A 19506-nucleotide genomic window follows, 5' to 3' on the forward strand; every position below is an offset into this window, starting at 1 on the left:
ATAGTACAATTAATACTTGCTTTTTTTTTGCCAGGATTCAGCAATTTTTAACATTTTGTAACGTTTGCACTCTCATTTTTCTTCATATCTATACATTTGTGTATCTCATTTATTTTTCTTTTTGTGCTAAGGCTTTTGAGAAGTTGCAGACATTGTAACACTTGATCCCTGAAACTTCAACAGGTACACAAAATTAATTTTAAAAGTCAATATTTTGTTATATGTAAGCAATAACTAGTTAGAAATATAATGAAAAACATGTCCTTTACAATAGCAACCAAATATTAATGATCTTATTGAGAAGTATGTTGGACCTAAATGAGGAAAAATATAAAAATTTACTGAGATGTATAAAAGACAAACTGTATGCCTGGATAGAAGATTACAAATAATAAAATTACCTTTTTTCCCAAATTAATTCAAGGCCTCCTAGGCAAACAAATACCACAAATACTAGCGTTAGAACGAAACTTAAGTTCAATTTTATCACTACAACTTGTTTGACCATGGACAATGATTTAACTTCTCTGAGGCTTGGCTTTATTGTCTATAAAATAGTCATAAAAACACTGTCTCATAGGGCTACATGAGGATTCCAAGCAACTGACTCAAAGAATAGTACAATATCCAGACAATGAAGAAAAACTCAATATGTTTCAGAGATCAGTATTTACCTCATTGGAGACTAAAATAAATTGGGATCAAAAATAAATTTTAAATCCAGGTAGGGATCAGTTATAAAAAGTTTTAAGTTTAGAAATAAAGGAGAGAGAGAGATAAACCATAAAAAGGTAAATATAAACTAAAATTCGTCAAATCTCTGGAGGAGATGCCTTTTACCTTAAAAGAGATTGAATAAATGATTAAAAGTATGCTTAGGAGAAATTTGGGAAGAAAGTATATCCAAATATTAACAACACTTGTCTGGGTGGTGGAACTATGGATGATCTTTTTCTTTGTTTAACTTTTCTGCATTTTCCAAAAATGATTTAAGAAGCATTGTTTAATTTTACAATAGAAAATAGTTTCTGAAAAATAAATCAAAATAAAATAACTATATTACATTGAGATAAAGTTTAGACTTTAAAAGAAGGAATTAAAAATTCTTCAGGAGAGCAGGTGTGGTTTAAATGGTGGAGTTCCCGCCTCCCACATGGCAAGACCTAGGTTTGGTTCCCAGTACCTCCTGGAAAAAAAAAAAAAAAAAAAAAGCAAGCAAATGAAAAAACTAACTCAGGGAAGTGGATATGGCTCAGTGGGTGAGGATCAGCTTCCCACAACAAAGTCCCGGGTTAATTCGAGCACTTAACTCAGATTATAAGGTGAACAAGGAATCAGGAAAAGCTTCACAGAGAAAAGTACACACGAGCTCATTCTTAAAGAATGAAAAAGAAATGGAACGAGAATGGAGGGAAGCCACCACATATTGGGAATAGCAAGGAACAAGTGGCTACATGGTGCATTACGGGAATGCAGGCCCAGGGTTAGAGGGTTGGAAAGAGCAGGGGAAGAGATGTATTGGAAATACATTCCATCATGGCAGGACCTCCAAGGAGGCTTACTGCTCTGGTCAAGGGAGGTGGATGATGTTTCCTTATGCCCAAACTTGTGTCAGAGAGGAGGAACACCCGTACTACCCAAGAGCTGAGTATTTATACAACTCCGGGGGAGGGAACCCTGCCACTGATAAGCTATTTATTCCCAGTTTGGTGTTCAAGGTACAGTCAGGTCTTGGAAATACACTGAAACATCTGCACATAATAGAAAAGGGGAAGAGGAATAGGTGAGGGCTGAGCGATGGCCACTAGGCATGCCTATGACTTCCCTAGCAAATGGTCATGAAGGCACAAAGGTATGTAGCTTATTTAGAAGCCGCAAGCAGTTCACATGACTGCAGCCAAGGATGCATCTGGGAGCATGGAAGGGAAAAAGGTGAAAGGTCCATTGGGCAGTCTAGAAGATGATAGACTTACTTGCCACATTAAGGGCTTTGGATTCCCCTCTATAGGAAGCAAGAAGCAATATAGTTGTCATTGGATAATATTTGGATGGATGGATGGATGATGGATGGATGGATGGATGGATGGATGGGCAGATGGATGATTTGAATGTAAGTATTTTAAATTGGTGAGAAATATGATGAGAATGTCATTTTGGAGAAATTTTGCTGACAGTGATGGGAAATACAGTCATGAAGGAGAGACCATTATGAGATCATTATGCAGGTAATAAATGGTAAAACCTGGTGTAAATCCAACTTGGAGGTTACTCTGCTGTGTGCTTGGGACCAAATTATAATGTCAGTCCCCTATCTCTTTCAACTGCTTCTACCATAATCTTAAAATATATTTTATCATCAATATTCACTCAGAAAGTCTAGGACAGAAACCAGCTTATCATTTGTTTTATCTGTTCAACATTTAGACAATGCTTGGCACAATGGAAGGGGAAAAGGTAAGAGGGAGATGCAGAGAGGGAGCCAGAAAAGAAAAGAAAGGAGAAAGGCAAGTCAGGAGGGAGAAAAGACAGTAGAGAAAGAGAAGAGAGAAAAATAAGAGAGAAGGAAAGGAGAGCAGGAAAGAAACAGCTGAGGAAAGTACAAAGAAGCAACTGAAATATTTTATGGGCAATAAGGAGTGATGAAGAATTGGTAGACTATCAATAACTGAACTGACACCTATTCCTGTGAAATAAGCCTTCAGATGTTCAACTTATGATTATTTTATCATTTTATTGTAATTGCTATTAAGATCACTCCTAATGTTGGTCCTTGTCTCAATTTATTTTGCTTTCATGCAGTGGCTCAATCAGCAGATCAATTTCCTAAATACAGTCAATATACCACCGTAAAATCACATGGAGTCCATAGCTGTCTTTGGCTCATAACTACATTGCTCAAGCTTCCAAGTTGTCCTCAGTCCTGGTCCAGCAGCAATCCATTTCCTATTTCAGCCAAAAATGTTAATATGCTATTTGAATTCTTACCTTAAATAACACAAGTTAATAAATGTATTGAACAATCTGGTCAGTACCAAGGAGCTAACACTGCTATTTATTGCTAAAGGCAATATAATTTGATCTGATACATTTCTATTCACTTAACTATAGATCCTCATTCACAATGCCAAATGTAAACATCTTCTTGCCTGCTGGGAACAGTTTTTTGAAAAGATGATGCTTTTATCTATCTGAATAACTAGAGAAGGGAATACAGATCATCTCCTTGGTTAAGAAGAAAAAAAAAAAAAGTTTTATTTTCATGAGCTAGGTTGACCACATCATTTGCAAGTGTTAAAAAAGGCTGAGAGCCTAATGAGTAAAAATAAAACTGTTGTTGCACCTCAAGAGGTTATTTTTTTATATACACACATTTGAGGAGTGTTGTTTATTACAGCTTGGTAAATATTTTTAAGGATTTGTTTTGATGGAAGCTGTGTTTCTTCTAGGAAGAGAGGTTTATGGGGATATTGTAGCAGCCTAACATATGCAAATTAGTAGCATTTCTGAGCTGGAAAAAGATAGTATACATGATGTACAATGAAATGGACAACTTTTTTCATTAAAATTGCACATGGATATTTAAGGGAAGTCATTATTTCTCTTACCTCATGACTTCCTGTCTAAGACAGTTGGTATCTCATGCATATGCATGTTTTCAGTTAAGAAAACATTACAGGGAAGTGGACATGGCTCAACTGATAGAGCGTCCATCTACCATATGAGAGGGTCCATGTGGTGAGCTGGCCCACGTGCAGAGCTGCCTTGTGCAAGGAGTGCCATGACATGTAGGGGAGCCCCTGCATGGGGGTGCCCCACGTGCAAGGAGTGTGCCCTGCAAGGAGAGCCACCCCGCACGAAAAAAGCACAGCCTGCCCAGGAGTGGCGCCACACACACGGAGAGCTGACGCAGCAAGATGACACAACAAAAAAGAGACCAGTTTCCCAGTGCCACCAAGGGTGCAAGCAGACACAGAAGAACACACAGCAAGTGGACACAGAGAGCAGACAATGGGGGGGGGGGGGGAGGTGAGAAAAATAAATAAAATAAATCTTTTAAAAAAAGGAAAGAAATCATTACATACAGAATCCTAAATTCGCAGAAGATACTTATGCACAATCCAACAGAATTTCTCATGTTACTAAGGTTTTTTTAAAAGACAACTACCTCAGTGCATTTAAAATATTATTTGAGGGAAGCAGATGTGGATCAAGCAATTGGGCTCCCATCTGCCATATAGGAGGTCCAGGATTCGATGCCCAGGGCCTCCTGGTGAAGGCAAGCTCACCCATGTGGAGTGCTGGCCTGAGTGGAATGCAGGGGTGCTGCCCCATGCAGGAGTGCTGGCCCACACAGAGAGCTGGTGCAGCAAGATGATATAACAAAAAGAGACACAGAGGTGAAATAATGAGACTCAGCGGATGAAGGAGCTGAGGTGGCACAAAAGAATGATCACCTCTCTCTCACTCCAGGAGGCCCCAGGATCAGTTTGTGGAGCCACCTAATGAGAATACAAGCAGACACAGAGGAACACCCAGTGAATGGACACAGAGAACAGACAATGGAGAGAAGGGGAAGAAATAAATAAATCTTTTTTAAAAATAAAATAAAATATTATTTGACATGCAAAACTGTGGTCTACAAGCAATCTATCAAAATCACATGGGTAAAATAAAATCTGTAAATAGAATTAAAGAATAGAATCAGAATGAGGTCTATAAAAATATGAAAATAATGAAGCTATCTTAAAACTTGATCATTTTCAGTGTAGTATCAATTAAAATTCTAATAGCCTACTTTATAGAAATAGAAAAAGTAATTACCAAATTTATTTGGAAGGGAAAATTCCCCTGAATAACCAAAAGCATTCTAAAAAAGAAGAGCAATGCGGAGGACTTTCGCTGCCTGATCTTGAAGTACATAACAAAGCTACAGTAGTCAAAACAGCATAGTATTGGCATAAAGATAGACACATTGATTAGTGGAATAGAATAGAGAGTTGAGAAGTTAACCCTCACCTCTACAGGCACCTAGATTTTGACAAATCTACCAACTCCACGTTACCAGGACAAAGGAATCTCTTCAACAAATGATGCTGGGAGAACTGATTATCAACCAAAGGAATGAAAGAGGACCCCTATCTCACTACCTATACAAAAATTGACTCAAAATGGATTGTATTAGTCAGAGAAACAGAATCAAGAGGAAATATCTGTAAATAGTATAAGATTTTATAAAATTCTCTCACATGACAGTGAGGATGCACAAGTCCAAATTCCACAGGCAGGCTGCAAACCAAGGGTTCCTATGCAGGTCCTTGATGATTTCCCAGGAGATGTTGGCTGTCCGAAGGCAAGCTAGAAAATTCTCCCTGAATGCTGAAATTACTTCCCCTTTTAAGGCATTCAACTGATTGTATAAAACATCACTCATTGCTGACTGCAATCTCCTTGTTGGGTTGTAGATGTAATCAATCATCTATGCAATGAACTCACTGGTACCTGAAGACCATAAATGTCCTTGTATTACAATTAGCCCAGTGCTTGCTTGACCAAACAACTAGGCACAATTACCTGGCAAAGTTGACTCATTAGCCTAACCATCACATGGATCAAAGACCTAAATATAAAAGCCAGGTCCATAAAATTACTAGAGGAAAACTGCTAGATGAAAATGGAAGAAAATATCTTCAAGATCTTGTGGGAAGTAGTGGTTTATTCCACAGGCAACAAAAGAAATAATAGGTAAATGAGACTTCTCAAAATTAAACACTTTTGCACCTCAGAGGACTTTGTCAAAAGCAAGAAAAGGTGGTCTACTCAATGGGAGAAAATATTCAGAAATTACATGTCCAATAAGGGTTTAATATCCGTGATATATAGAGATGCTAGAACTCAACAATGAAAAGAAAAACTACCTAACTAAAAAATGGGCAAAAGACTTAGACATTTGTCCAAAGAAGAAACACAAATGATGAAAGAACACATGAAAAATGTTCAACATAATTAGCAATTAGGGAAATGCAAATCAAAGCTATAGTGAGATATCATTTCACACCTATTAGAATAGCCACTATTAAAAAGACGGAAATCCACAAATGTTGAACAGGATGTGGAGAGATAGGGACATTTATTCATTGTTGATGGGAATGTAGAATGGTACAGCCATTGTGGAGGACTGTTTGGCAGTTCCTAAAGAAGTTGAATATAGATTTGCTATTTGACCCAGCCATACCACTACTGGATATATACTCAGAAGAACTGAGAGTAGTGACATGAACAGACATCTGCACACTGATGTTCATAGCAGTGTTATTCACAATTACCAAAATATGGAAACTACCCAGGTGTCCAGCAACCAATGAACGGATAAACAAATTGTGATGTAAGAAGAAATAAAGTTGTGAAGCATATGACAACTTGGATGAACCTGGTGGACATTATGTTAAGAGAAGCAAGTCAGATACAAAAGGACCAACACTGTATGATTGCACTATTATAAACTAATTATATTGTGTAAACTAGTGGAGTTTTTAACTGGGGTATAGGACACCAGAAAATAGAATGAGGATAGAGAATGGAAAGCTGACAGTTAACCTATGCAGAATTAGTAAAAAGGTTGGTTGTTAGTTTTTGGAAATGAATGGAAAAGATGAAAGCACAATACAGTGTTTGTTACTAGCAGAGCTATTATATGGGTATGACAGTGGTTGATGTATATTACTTAGAAGGAAAGCTAAAAAATGTAACATGGGACTATATAGCATAGTAAAACCTCATGTGAAAGATGAACATGGTAATATTTCATATATAAAACTATTTCTTTGAAGCTAAATAGATGTATGTTAATGCTATAAGAAGTTCATATCAGACAAAAACAATCCTTATGCTAAGTGAAAGAAACAAGATACAAAGTACTACATTAAAATGTATAAATAAGGTTCCACTTACAGAAAATGTAAATATAAATAAATTTTATAAAGATGAAATTATATTAGTGGGTTTTTTTTAAAGATTTATTTTCCCCCCTCCCCCTCCCTCTCTCCCTACCCTATTCCGACCTGCTGTTTTTGCTGTCTGTGTCCATTCACTGTGTGATCTTCTGTATCTATTTCTCTTTTTGTCTTCTCGTCTTTCTCCTCTAGGATTCACTGGGATTTGATCCTGGGGACTTCTGATGTGGAGAGAGGTTCCCTGTCAACTGTACCACCTTGGATCATGGTCTCTGCTGTGCTTCACCTTGACTCTCCACCTTGTCTCTCTTTTGTTGCATCATCATCTGCTGCATAACTTACTTGCTCAGGCACTGGCTCATCACATGGGCACGCAGCTTGCTGCGCAGGCACTCAGCTCACCACGCAGGCTCTGGCTCACCACACGCGCACTCATGCTGGCACTCGGCTCACCACCCATGCACCCACATGGGCACTCAGCTCACCACATGGGGACTAGCTCACCACAAGGGCACTGGATTACCACGCAGGCACTCATGTGGGCACTCAGCTTACCGCACGGACACTCAGGCACTTGCGTGGGCACTTGGCTCACCACATGGGCATTCAGCTCACTGCACATGCACGCACATGGTCACTCAGCTTGCTGCATGAGCTCTTGGCTTACCGCGTGGGCACTTGGCTAGCCTTGTGGGCACTCAGCTCACCACACGGGCACTGGCTCGCTGCACAGGCACACTTTCTCTTCTTTTTCACCAGGAGGCCCCAGGGATCGAACCCAGGTCCTCCCATATGGTAGGTGGAGGCCTTATCACTTGAGTCACATCAGCTTTCCTATTAGTGGTTATGCAGGGGAAGGATAGAGGGATTGAGAGGTGACTGCTAAGAGGTGTGGAGTTTTTCTTTTTGTTCTACAAAATTATTGTGGTGATATTTGCACAACACTGTGATTGTACTAAAAGCCATTGATTATAAACTTTGAATAGATTATACGGTATGTGAATATACCAGAAAACTGCTTTTTTAAAAAAAGGAACACTAATGGAAAAAAATTTTTTATAAAACTTGATCATTTTGGAATTTAAGGAAATACTCTTGGCAAGGATATAAGAAAGACAAGTATTAATTTATATTTACACATAGAATTCAAGAGAAGTTTGAGTATTCTAATCTTACATAATTGAAAGACTGTTGTGTTATCAACCGTATTATTGACTATGCGCACAATGGGACATCAGTTTTCAGACCCATACTGAAAGGTATTTAATTGCTGTGAGATTAATATAAAGTATTTGAATTGGAACACTTCAAAAAATATTTTTTAATATACCAGTAGTTCTCAAAGTATGGTTCCCAGACCAGCAGAATCAGCATAACCTGGGAACTTAATAGGAATGCAAATTCTCAGGCTCTACCCCCAATTTACTAGATCAGAAACTGGGGGCAGAGTCCAGCAGTCTGCATTATAACAAGCCCTCAGGTGATTCTGATTCCCTCTGAAGTTTGAGAAGCACCGAGGTAAACTAATAGATTCCTAATGTGTACATACATTTGTTTATTGCCTTTGTCATTATTTTCACACTCTGTTTCTCAGAATTCTGAACCTGTATGGGAAGAAAAGAGATACAAGGAGAAAAGCTATTTTAAAAATATAGTTTAAGATGCCAGGGACAACCTATGGGTGGAACTGTTTAGAAGGCAGCTCAAATTCCACGTCCTGAACACAGGAGAGAGAGCAGGTCTAACAAGAGGAAAAAGAGAGGGGTAAAAGGAAATGAGAGGGAAGCGGATGTGGCTTAACCAGCTGGGCACCCACCTACCACATGAGAGGTCCCGGTTTTGGGTTCCAGTGCCTCCTAAAGAAGGTCAGCAGACACTGCACTCGCCGCAATGAGCTGGCACCTAAATGAGCCGATGACACAAGCCAGCAGACTCCTCAGCCCGCAGGGAGTGGATGTGGCTTAGGCTGTTGGGCACTCGCCTTGCATGTGGAAGGTCCCGGGTTCAGTTCTCAGTGCCTCCTGGAGAAGGCAAGCAAAAACAATGAGCAGAGAGATGAGAGAACCATCTGGGGGAGGGGAGGGAATAAGTTAAAAATAAATAAGTCTTTAAAGTTAAAAAAAAAAGAGATGAGAGAAAAGAGAAAGAAGAAGGGAGAAAAGAGGAGGGAGATTATTCAGGCAACTATAAAAGATTCTGTAAAATATTATACAGCAATCAAAATAAATCTATACTATGGATATTCACAATGCAACAATATGGATAACATATTAAATGAAAAGAATGAGTAAAAAATGACTACATAAAACTTGATGCTTTTTTAAAAGTTAAAAACAACTCAAAATATAGGAATTTACTTTTCAGAAATATTGCTGGATGGGAAAAAAAAGTTATAAAAAGCAAAGCTAGAGAACAATGAATACAGGATTTGGGATGGTGTTTTTGTCAAGTAGGAAAAGACAGTGTGGACCGAAGAGAGACACATAGCCACAAAGAAGTTACTGTCAAGGTCTTTCCTTTGTGCTAAAGAACGGACCCAAGAGTGCTTATTATAGTAGTTTAAATGACTGACTGTCTAACTCATGGAAGGGAAGGAGGAAGGGAGGAAGGAAGGAAGGAAGGAAGAAAGCAAGGGAGGAAGGAAGGAAGGAAGGAAGGAGGCTGTGAGTACAATAACAATGACCAAGGGTTATATGTAATCCATTTTATGCAACTGATGTCCATTAAAAATAATTAGAGATTCTAGTAATGAAACACAGAATATGCACTTGGAAAGTATCATCAGAATCAATCCAAGAAAAACTATGAGTTCTTTATTATAATTTTAATACATTTACATAGAAATTTATTATATACTCTTTGTCTATGAGTTGTTTATATTATGAAAATAGGGGAAGAAATGAATGAACTCCAACCCTAGGTAAGATTGGTAAATTAAAAATGTCTTTAAGTGGGGAGGGGGGAAAGGGGAGAGAAATAATTTTTTTTTTAAAATTTTAATTAAAAGCCTTTAAAAAATTGTCTTTAAGAACCTGCCATGTCACTTTTTTGGACCACCTTGCCCTCCTTTATTACACTACTGCTAGATTTTCGGAGCCCTTTTTCTCTCAGGAGTGTGGGTGGAAGGACACTGTCATCAGTAATCCTAAATGCAGTTTGTTGGTTCTAAGCTCCACTATCAGACCTCACCTATTCTGTGTCGTGTGGCCTGAGGCCCTTCTTCAGCACATAAATTATGAGCAGCAATTATTTAAACAGGTTAAGTAATCCCTGCTAGCTACTGGTTAATGCTGTTCAGTGTGATGGCTTAACTTGGTTGAAATGTTTAGCTTTTTGAAAACCCCTAAAGTAACAATAATACTTGGAATTTGGAACTCTGTGGCATGCCATAGAGGAAGGTATTTCTGATCAGAGTGACCTTTCTTCAAAGCACACCACTGAAGTGACACTCTACCTTACTTACATGTGAGATTGGCCATCTATGTCATTTTCATTTGTACAATACTTTTCAAAGTGTATATATAAGTCCTCAGTGGTGACAGAGGCTGAAATGATTAATTCAAGGAAGCTGGACCATGTTGCTACTAAATCACTTCTATCCTGTTAAATAATCACATGCCAGTGTAGCCATATTTCCCATATTTACCTCTTTCTCCCATTGGGCCTTAATTGAAAGATTTACAAGATCCTGTTTCTCAAGTGACAGGGAAAAGAGAGGTCAAACTAAATAAATATGCCTTATCTAAATAGATCCAATTTTAGATAAAACATTATTTTAAAACATAGATTAGATTTAAAACATAGATTGCATTTTCTTATTACTCAGGGCAATGAAATGAGAACTGGATCCTATTAGACTAGATATATGTATATTACCTGATAATACATATAAAGATTTCATTGTATTCACTTACAGAAGAATACCGTGTATAAAACAACACAAAATTATATTCTTAGATCTCTTGAATCAAATGTGTTTAGGCACTTAAACCATGAGTATCCCTTTCTCCATTACCCATGAGCAAGAATTCTTTCAGGGTTTGTAATACTTTTCTCCACACTAATGTAAAGCAAAAATACTAAATGGATTTAGGTCAAGACTGCAAAAGGGAATTTGCCTTTGCACTAAGATCAGATATTCAGACTCGAGAAAGTTATGTACAAGCTAAGAATATATTTATAATAGAAATAACTCAGAAATTGGAACCAAGATTTGAAGTGGGATGGTCATGCATTGCTTCCATTAGAGAAAAAAGAAAGGGCAGTCATTTATTCACAGGCACAGATTTGAACTAGACATCTATAAAAATTTAATGGGAAGATTCAGAACCGCGTAAAAAAGCTGTAGAAGAGCATGACCATTCACATCCATTGTGTGTGGTGTGCATTAGCTATCTGTATAGGGAAAGGGTGAAAGTCATGCACGTAAAAGGCTACCAGTGTTAAATAATATATATTTACCAGCCTGGAAATCCATAATGTTTAAGACACCTTAATCTCTGCATTTTTGGTGAGAACACTATCAAATGTACTTTAAGAACTCATTAATGTTTAACCATTTCTTTATTAGAACCTAATTTGTAGGAGATGCTCAGGAAATTGGTACTGAGGTTCAAGGAAATTTAGGTCTCGTCTAACACATCTTCAAAATTCTTCCATCCTTGGAGAGAGGATGCAGCTTGTAGCTCAGTCATTGAGCACCTGCTTCCCATGTATGAGGTCAAGGGTTCAATCTCTGGCACCTCTAAAAACAAAAAAATGTTCTTCCAGCCTCCATCTACTGCCTGATTACAGCATCTGTATTAACTATAGTTACCAAAATGTATATTAATTATCTGTGACTATATAAAATATATCCCAAAACTTAAGGTCTTGAAACAGCAAATATTTATTATCTCACTTTTTCTATGATTAGAAATCCAGGCTTGGTTTACCTAGGTCCTCTGCACAGTGTTGCAATCAAGGTCAGCAGAGCCTGCATCTCACAGCTTGACAGGGAGAGTTTCTGCTTCTAAGCTCACTCAGGGGCATGGTAGGTTTCAGGTCCTCACTGAATTGTTGACCAGAAACTTCAATTCCTGCCACATTGTCCTCTTCATAATTGAGTCACCACATGACAGCTTGGTTCCTCCAGGGCAAGGGCAAGAGAGACCATGAGAGAGAGAGCAAGCTTCAAGTTACAGTCTTTCTGTAACCTAATCTTAGAAAGGACATGTCATCACTTTTGCTGCATTCTATTCTGTAGAAGTCATGTGGTTCAGCCCACATTCAGGGTGGGGGTTACACAAGGGTATGAATTCCAGGAGGCAGGGCTCTTAGGGAGCCATTTTACAGGCTGCTACCACAGCAATCTTTCAGTAATGGAAGATTGAGTCACACATTTCTAATTGCCAGAAGTTGTACAAATTTACAGGATAGATGGCATGTGGTCCCAGTGATTTGTCTACATCTAGATTATTAATTAACTCATGATGTTGTATCTATAGAGTATAATATGACCATGTAAAAAGGATCTAACCAAGTCTGGAAGGTAAAGGATGATCCCAGAAGAAATGGCTTTTATATTAAAACCAGAAGGATAAATCCCAGTTAGGTAGGCATGTATGGAGATCCAATTGAAGGAAGTAACAACGGATTCAGGAAACAAAAGAAAAAAGAAATAGATTCAGGGAAATGGATGTGGCTCAACCTATTGGGCTCCCGTCTACCATATAGGAGGTACCGGGTTCGATGCCCAGGGCCTCCTGGTGAGGGCAAGCTGGCCCATGAGGCAAGCTGGCCCACACGGAGCATCCACCCACATGGGAATACAGCCCTGCACAGGAGTACCGCTCTGCGTGGGAATGCCCCTCCACACAGGAAAGCCATGCCATGCAGGAGTGCCACTAACGGAGAGCTAGCGCAGCAAGATGATGCAGGAAGAGGCACAGAGGAGTGAAAATAAGAAGACATAGCAGACCAGGGAGCTGAGGTGGCGCAAGAGAGTGATCACCTCTCTCCCACTCCAGAAGGTCCCAGGATCGGTTCCCAGAGCCACCTGATGAGAATACAAGCAGACACAGAAGAACACACAGTGAATGGACACAGAGAACAGACAACAGGGGAGTGGGGAGAAATAAATAAATAAATCTTAAAAAAAAAAAAAAAGAAATAGATTCAAAACTCCATCTGCTTCTCTGCTACCTATTGCTACCTCTTTTTTTTTCTCTGATTTATCAATGTGGTTTACTTTTTTTCTTCTTCATTTTCTTTTAAATGTTACATTTAAAAAATATGAGGTCCCCATATACCCCTCACCCCACCCACCCCACCCCTCCCATTCTTGTGTTCATCTTTCATACTATGAACTATTAACTGATCCTACTAATTTTTAATGGGCTTCTTCCCTTTGATAAACTGAAAAAGCAAAAACCTTAATGAATTTGGAGTCCCAGTGATCTCAACAGGAGTAGGAGGAAGAAGGTGGGGTGGGGTAATGAGAAGAGGGAGGAAGAGGAAGGACAGGGAGGAGGTGTGAGGGCAAGAAATAAGCTAGGAAAGGACGCTTCGATGAGCTTCCTCATCTTCACTCGTGAAAGGTGTTATACAGGTAGATGGGTGCGCCTTTGCAGTGAGAGACACCAGGGTCTCTCATGGTGGAAAGTCATTGCGGGGTTCATCAAATTTCAATTCATAATTAATAATACCAAACCAAACTATCAAATAAGAGAGCTACTGGAAATCAGAATTAGAGCCCTGACTGGAGTTCGAAACAAAAAAGAAAACAATAGAAACATGATGACAGGCCAGCCTCCAGAATGAGATTTTAAAAAGTTACCATAGGTCACAAACGTGAGGAGAAGTTACACAGAATAAAGAAAACCCAGCGATTCCAGGTCCCTGGAGATGGAGAGAATGTCTGAGGGTCTTATACATTTGTCTGCACCTGCTTTTATTATTTTAGGTGTTGGCATCTCTGCCTCTGCTTGACTCTGACTCACAGGTGAGATCGTGCTAGTGCAGGCTGCTTGCTTCTACACAGAGCTCTATGATACCGAAAGAAATTTCTGAATGGATGGGCTATACAGTCAAAAGTGGAATGCATACATTTGAAAGTCTTTTCCTCTCTCCGTGCACACTGGTCATCTTGAAGCATGAAGAATATGGACATATTTGCTTTGTTGCTGTTTTTTACTTTCAAAGAGGGAACTAACCAATTTGTATGTAAATAGAAAAGACCAAAAAGTGAAAGAATGGTCTTTATACACAGTGACCTCATTATGGTTGCTCATTAATTTGATGGTATAGTCACTATTTATAGGCTTTCATATTTCTACCTCTCTCAAATTCATGGTCACTTATCAAAAAAAAAGCTTTTCCATTTTTTCTGAACTACACATCAAGTTATCAAGCTGAGTTCATGTATACATAGTTAACACAATTGTGTTACAGGTTTAAAACATGCTCTCAGAATATACTTAAAACATTTATTTTACCTGTTTTGCTTTTAGTTGTATCACTTCAAATCATCTTACAAGTTGAATATTTATTCTCCCCATCAACATTTTTTGAGCTCTTGCCTATTATGTACTGAGAATGTTCAATTCTGAGAATACAAAGACAAATTGATCCCAGAACATGTCCTCAAACCAAGACCACTTTCTCATAATGTACATATCTAATAATTCATAGTTTAGGAGTCATTCTTCATGTACCAACTTCATTGAAGCTGTTCCATTGGCCAAAGTGTTTAGAAAGCGCCAATAATCCTGGCACATGTCCTTGGAGAACATCATCTCCACTGTATAGAACTCCTGGACAGCTATTTCCATTGTTTTCATTGCTATTCCTTGATCTATTCCGATTAAAGTTATCTGGCTGGCATATTTGGCAAAGGGCCTCTATGTCCCTTACAGTTTCTTGAATATGATTTTATAGGCCTGAATGTCTGATACTAGTTTGATTATTTATTCTTTGAAACTGGGAACAGAAGCACATCAATTTTTACATCACCAATCATGTCATCAGAAGGTATTAGAGAAAGTTCTGTCAACAAGGTGGTGGTGTAAGATGCCCCAGGGTTCCATTCCCCTACATAATTTCTAAGTAACTAACAAAAATTGGCAGAGTCATCTTCTTCAGAACTCCAGGAAACAGCTAATGGGTTGCAGTAAGCAAGTGAATGGTGAATAAATAAAACACAATTTTAAAAAACAGTAGGACTGGGAAGCAGCTGTGGCTCAATCAGTTGGGCTCCTGTCTACCATATGGGAGGCCTGGGTTCAAGTCCCGGGGCCTCCTTGTGAAGGCAGTCTCACCCATACGCCGTGGAGAGCCACCAGCCAGCAAGTGCCACAAAGAGCCAACTCAGCAAGGTGATGCAACAAAAAGGGAGACAAGTAAAACCACAGAAGAGTGTGCTGTAAATGGACACAGAGAGCAAACAACAAGCAAGCCACAAAAGGGGGAGGGAAAAACAACATAATAAAAATAAATAAATACAGACACACAGAAGAATGCACAGTGAATGGACTCAGAGATCAGACATCAAGCAAAAGCTGCAAGGAGGGGAATAAAAACAAAACAAAACAGTAGGACTAATGTTAAAATAATAGGATGGTATATGGGAACTCTGCATTTTATGCAAGACTTTTCTGTAAACCTACCATTCCTCTAGTTAAAAAAAAAAACTAGGAAAAGTCTGTGACACACTTGCTAGCACTACCTCAACCCCTCCCCAGCACAGGGGAAAAAAAGAAAAAGACAATCAATGTAACCAAAAGTTGGTTCTTTGAAAAAATCAATAAAATCAACAAACCTTTAGCTAGACTGCCACAATTGTATGCCAACAAATTTGATAACGTGAATAAAATGGGCAAATTCCTAGAAACATACAAATTACCTACACTGACTCAAAAAGAAAATCTCAGCAGACTGAGAACAAATAAAGAGATTAAATATGTCATTTCACAAACCTCCCAAGAAAGAGAAACCAAGATCAGATGGCTTCACTGGTGAACTTTACTAAACATTTCAAAAAGAATGAACACCGATCTTGCTCAAACTCTTCCAAAAAAAAATAGAAAAGGAGAAAAAACTTTCTTACTCATACTATGAGGCCCAAATCACCATAATACCAAAGCCTGATAAGGACACCACAAGAAAACAAAATTTCAGACTAATATCCCTCATGAACATATATTCAAAAATCATGGACAAAATACTGGCAAACTGAATCCAGCAGCACACAAAAAGAATTATGCACCAAGGTCAAGTAGGATTTATCCTCTATATACAAGGGTAGTTCAATGAAAAAAAATTAAATAATGTAATATATCACATTAATAGAATGAAGGGGGAAAACACATGATCAACCAATTACACAGAAAAGGCATCTGACAAAACCCAACACCCCCTTCTTGAAAAAAAACACTTGAATAAACCAGAAATAAAAGGAAACTTCCTCAACATGATAAAGGGCATATATTAAAAACACACAGCTAGCATCATACTCAATAGTGAAAAACTGAAAGTCTTCCCTCTAAGATCAGGAATAAGACAGGGATGCCCACTGTCACCTCTGTCAGTCAACATTGCCCTGGAAGTTCTAGCCAGAACAAATAGGAAAAAAAAAGAGAAGAAAAGAAATAAAAGGTATCTGGATTAGAAAGAAAGAAGTAAAACTTTTCCTGTTTGCAGATGGCATGGCCCTGTATGCAGAAACCCTGATAAATCCACAACAAAGCTTCTAGAGCTAATACATGAATTCGGCAAAGTGGCGAGGTACAAGATCAGCACTTAAAAAGCAGTTGTCAGGGAAGCGATGTGGCTCAATTGATAAAGCTTCCGCCTACCATATGGGAGGACCTAGATTCAATCCTTGGAGCCTCCTGGTTAAAAAAAAAAAAAACACAGAAAGCTTGCCCGCATGGCTAGCCAGTGCACGTGTGGTGAGTTGAGTGCCTGTGTGGTGAGCCCATGTGGTGAGCCAAATACCTGTGCAGTGAACCAAGTGCCCACATGGGTATCTGCACAGTGAGCCAGTGACCACACAGTGAGCCAGTGCCCATGCGAGTGCCTGTGTGGTGAGCTGAGTGCCCCATGAGTGCCTGCATGGTAAGCCAGTACCCACATAATGAGCCAGTGCCCATGCAAGTGAGTCACACAGCAAGATAATGATGCAACAAAAGAGAGACAAAGGGGATAGTCAAAGTGAAGTGCAGCATAGACCATGAACTGAGGTGGTGCAATTAACAGGGAACCTCTCTCCACATCAGAGGTCCCCAGGATCATATCACTGTGACTCCTAGAGGAGAAAGACAAAAAGAGAAGACAAAAAGATATAGATACAGAAGCTCACACAGCAAATGGACACAGACAGCAAAAACAGCAGGGCAGGGGAGGGGGAGGGGGAGAGAAAATAAATAAAACTTTGTAAAATAAATAAAATAGAAAATAGATAGATAAATAAATAAATAAAAAGCTATTGTGTTTCTATATACCAATAAGAACAATCTGAAAAGGAAAGCAAGAAAAATATTCCATTTAAAATAGCAACTAAAAGAATCAAATATCATAATCTAGGAAGATTAATGTTAGTTGGAGGACAGCTAATTTTGGCAGTAGATGAGTATTATGGTTAATAATATAAATACAGGAATGCTCTTTTACTATAGGGCATTGAGAATGTGGTGATACCAGGGAAAAATATAACTAATATAACTAATGTAAATTAGGAACTATAGTTAACAACATTGTAATGTTTTTGTAGCAAAAGCAAAGTTGGTACTATATTAATGCGAAAGGTAAAAATACAATATGAGGTTTGCTTTTGTGATATATTAATATGATTAAGTATTTTTTTCTCTTCATCATTTATGTCATTAATAAGGAGACCTTGACTATGTCATTTAATCTGTGTTCATCTGTGTTTCTTTCTGAATACTGGAGGAATAACTACATTAATAATAGGAAATAGATGACATATGACATAAAAGTGCCTGGAGAGATGCAGACTTGGCATCCACCTACCACATGGGAGGTCTGTGGTTCAAACCCCAGGCCTCCTTGACCCACATGGAGCTGGCCCATGCGCAGCGCTAATGCGCGCAAGGAGTGCTGTGCCACGCAGGGTGTCCCCCGTTTAGGGGAGCCTCACACACAAGGAGTGCATCCCATAAGGAGAGCCACCCAGTGCGAAAGAAAGTGCAGCCTGCCCAAGAATGATGCCGCACACATGGAGAGCTGACACAACAAGATGACGCAACAAAAAGAAACACAGATTCCTGGTGCCGCTGATAAGGATGGAAGTGGTCACAGAAGAACACATAGCAAATGGACACAGAGAGCAGACAACTGGGGGCAGGGGAAGGGGAGAGAAATAAATAAATAAATAAGTCTTAATTTTTTAAGACTTTTAGAAATAATGTTTCCATAACTTGTTGAGCTGCCTTTTTCTGTTATTTTGGTTTCTCTTGAATTTGAAACAAAGTTTAATATATATATAATCAAATATCTAGGCATAAATTTAACCAGGCATATAAAGGACTTATACACAGAAAACTACAAAACATTGCTAAAAGAAATCAAAAAAGACCTAAATAAAATAAAGGACATTCTGTGTTCTTGGAAGATTGGCAGACTAAATCTAAATACTGTTAAGATGTCAATTCTACCCAAAGTGATTTATAGCTTCAACACAACCCAACAAAAATTCCAACAACCTTACGAAATAGAAAAGCCAATCATCCATTTTATTTAGAAGGGTAGCCAAAATCATCTTGTAAAAGAATGAAGTTGGAAGACTCACATTTCCTGATTTCAAAACTTATTACAGTAGTGCACTGTTCAAAACATCATGGTTCTGGCACAAGGATAGATATGTAGATTAACAGAGTCAAATTGAGAATTTAGAAATGAACCCTCACATCTATGGCCAATTGGGCTTTGACAAAGCTACCAAGGTCACTCAATGGGGAAATAGTCTCTTCAACAAATGGTACTGGGAGAACTGGATATCCATGTGTAAAAGAGTGAAGGTAGATCCCTACTTCACTCCATATACATAAATTAATTAAAAATGAATCAAAGATCTTAAATATAAGAACCAAAACTATGAAACTCCTAGAAGAAAACATACAAAAGATCTTCAAGATTTTGTGCTAGGTAATGATTTCTTAGACTTTATGCCAAAAGCATGAGCAACAAAAGAAACAGTTAAATGGGACATCATCAAAATTTAAAACTTTTACACATCAAAGGACTTTACCACGAAAGTAAAAAGAAAACTCTCTGAATGGGAGAAAATATTTGGAAACCACATATCCAATGAGGGCTTATAATCCAAAATATATAAAGAAATTCTAAAACTCAACAACAAAAAGACAAACAACCTAATTTTAAAAATGGATAGCTTAGAGTGTTGAATATGGGGGGCACTGGGGACAGGGTGCACCTGGGGCAGGTTTCTAGGGAGTGTGTGAGTTTCATCTTGTCATAATGTGTTACATCAGTGGGTGGAGACCCACATAACAAGTGGCCAGGTGGTGGACTCCTATCCTGGGGAGGCCCACTGTGT

The sequence above is a fragment of the Dasypus novemcinctus genome, chromosome 3 (assembly GCF_030445035.2).
Source record: "Dasypus novemcinctus isolate mDasNov1 chromosome 3, mDasNov1.1.hap2, whole genome shotgun sequence".
Taxonomy (NCBI): Eukaryota; Metazoa; Chordata; class Mammalia; order Cingulata; family Dasypodidae; genus Dasypus; species Dasypus novemcinctus.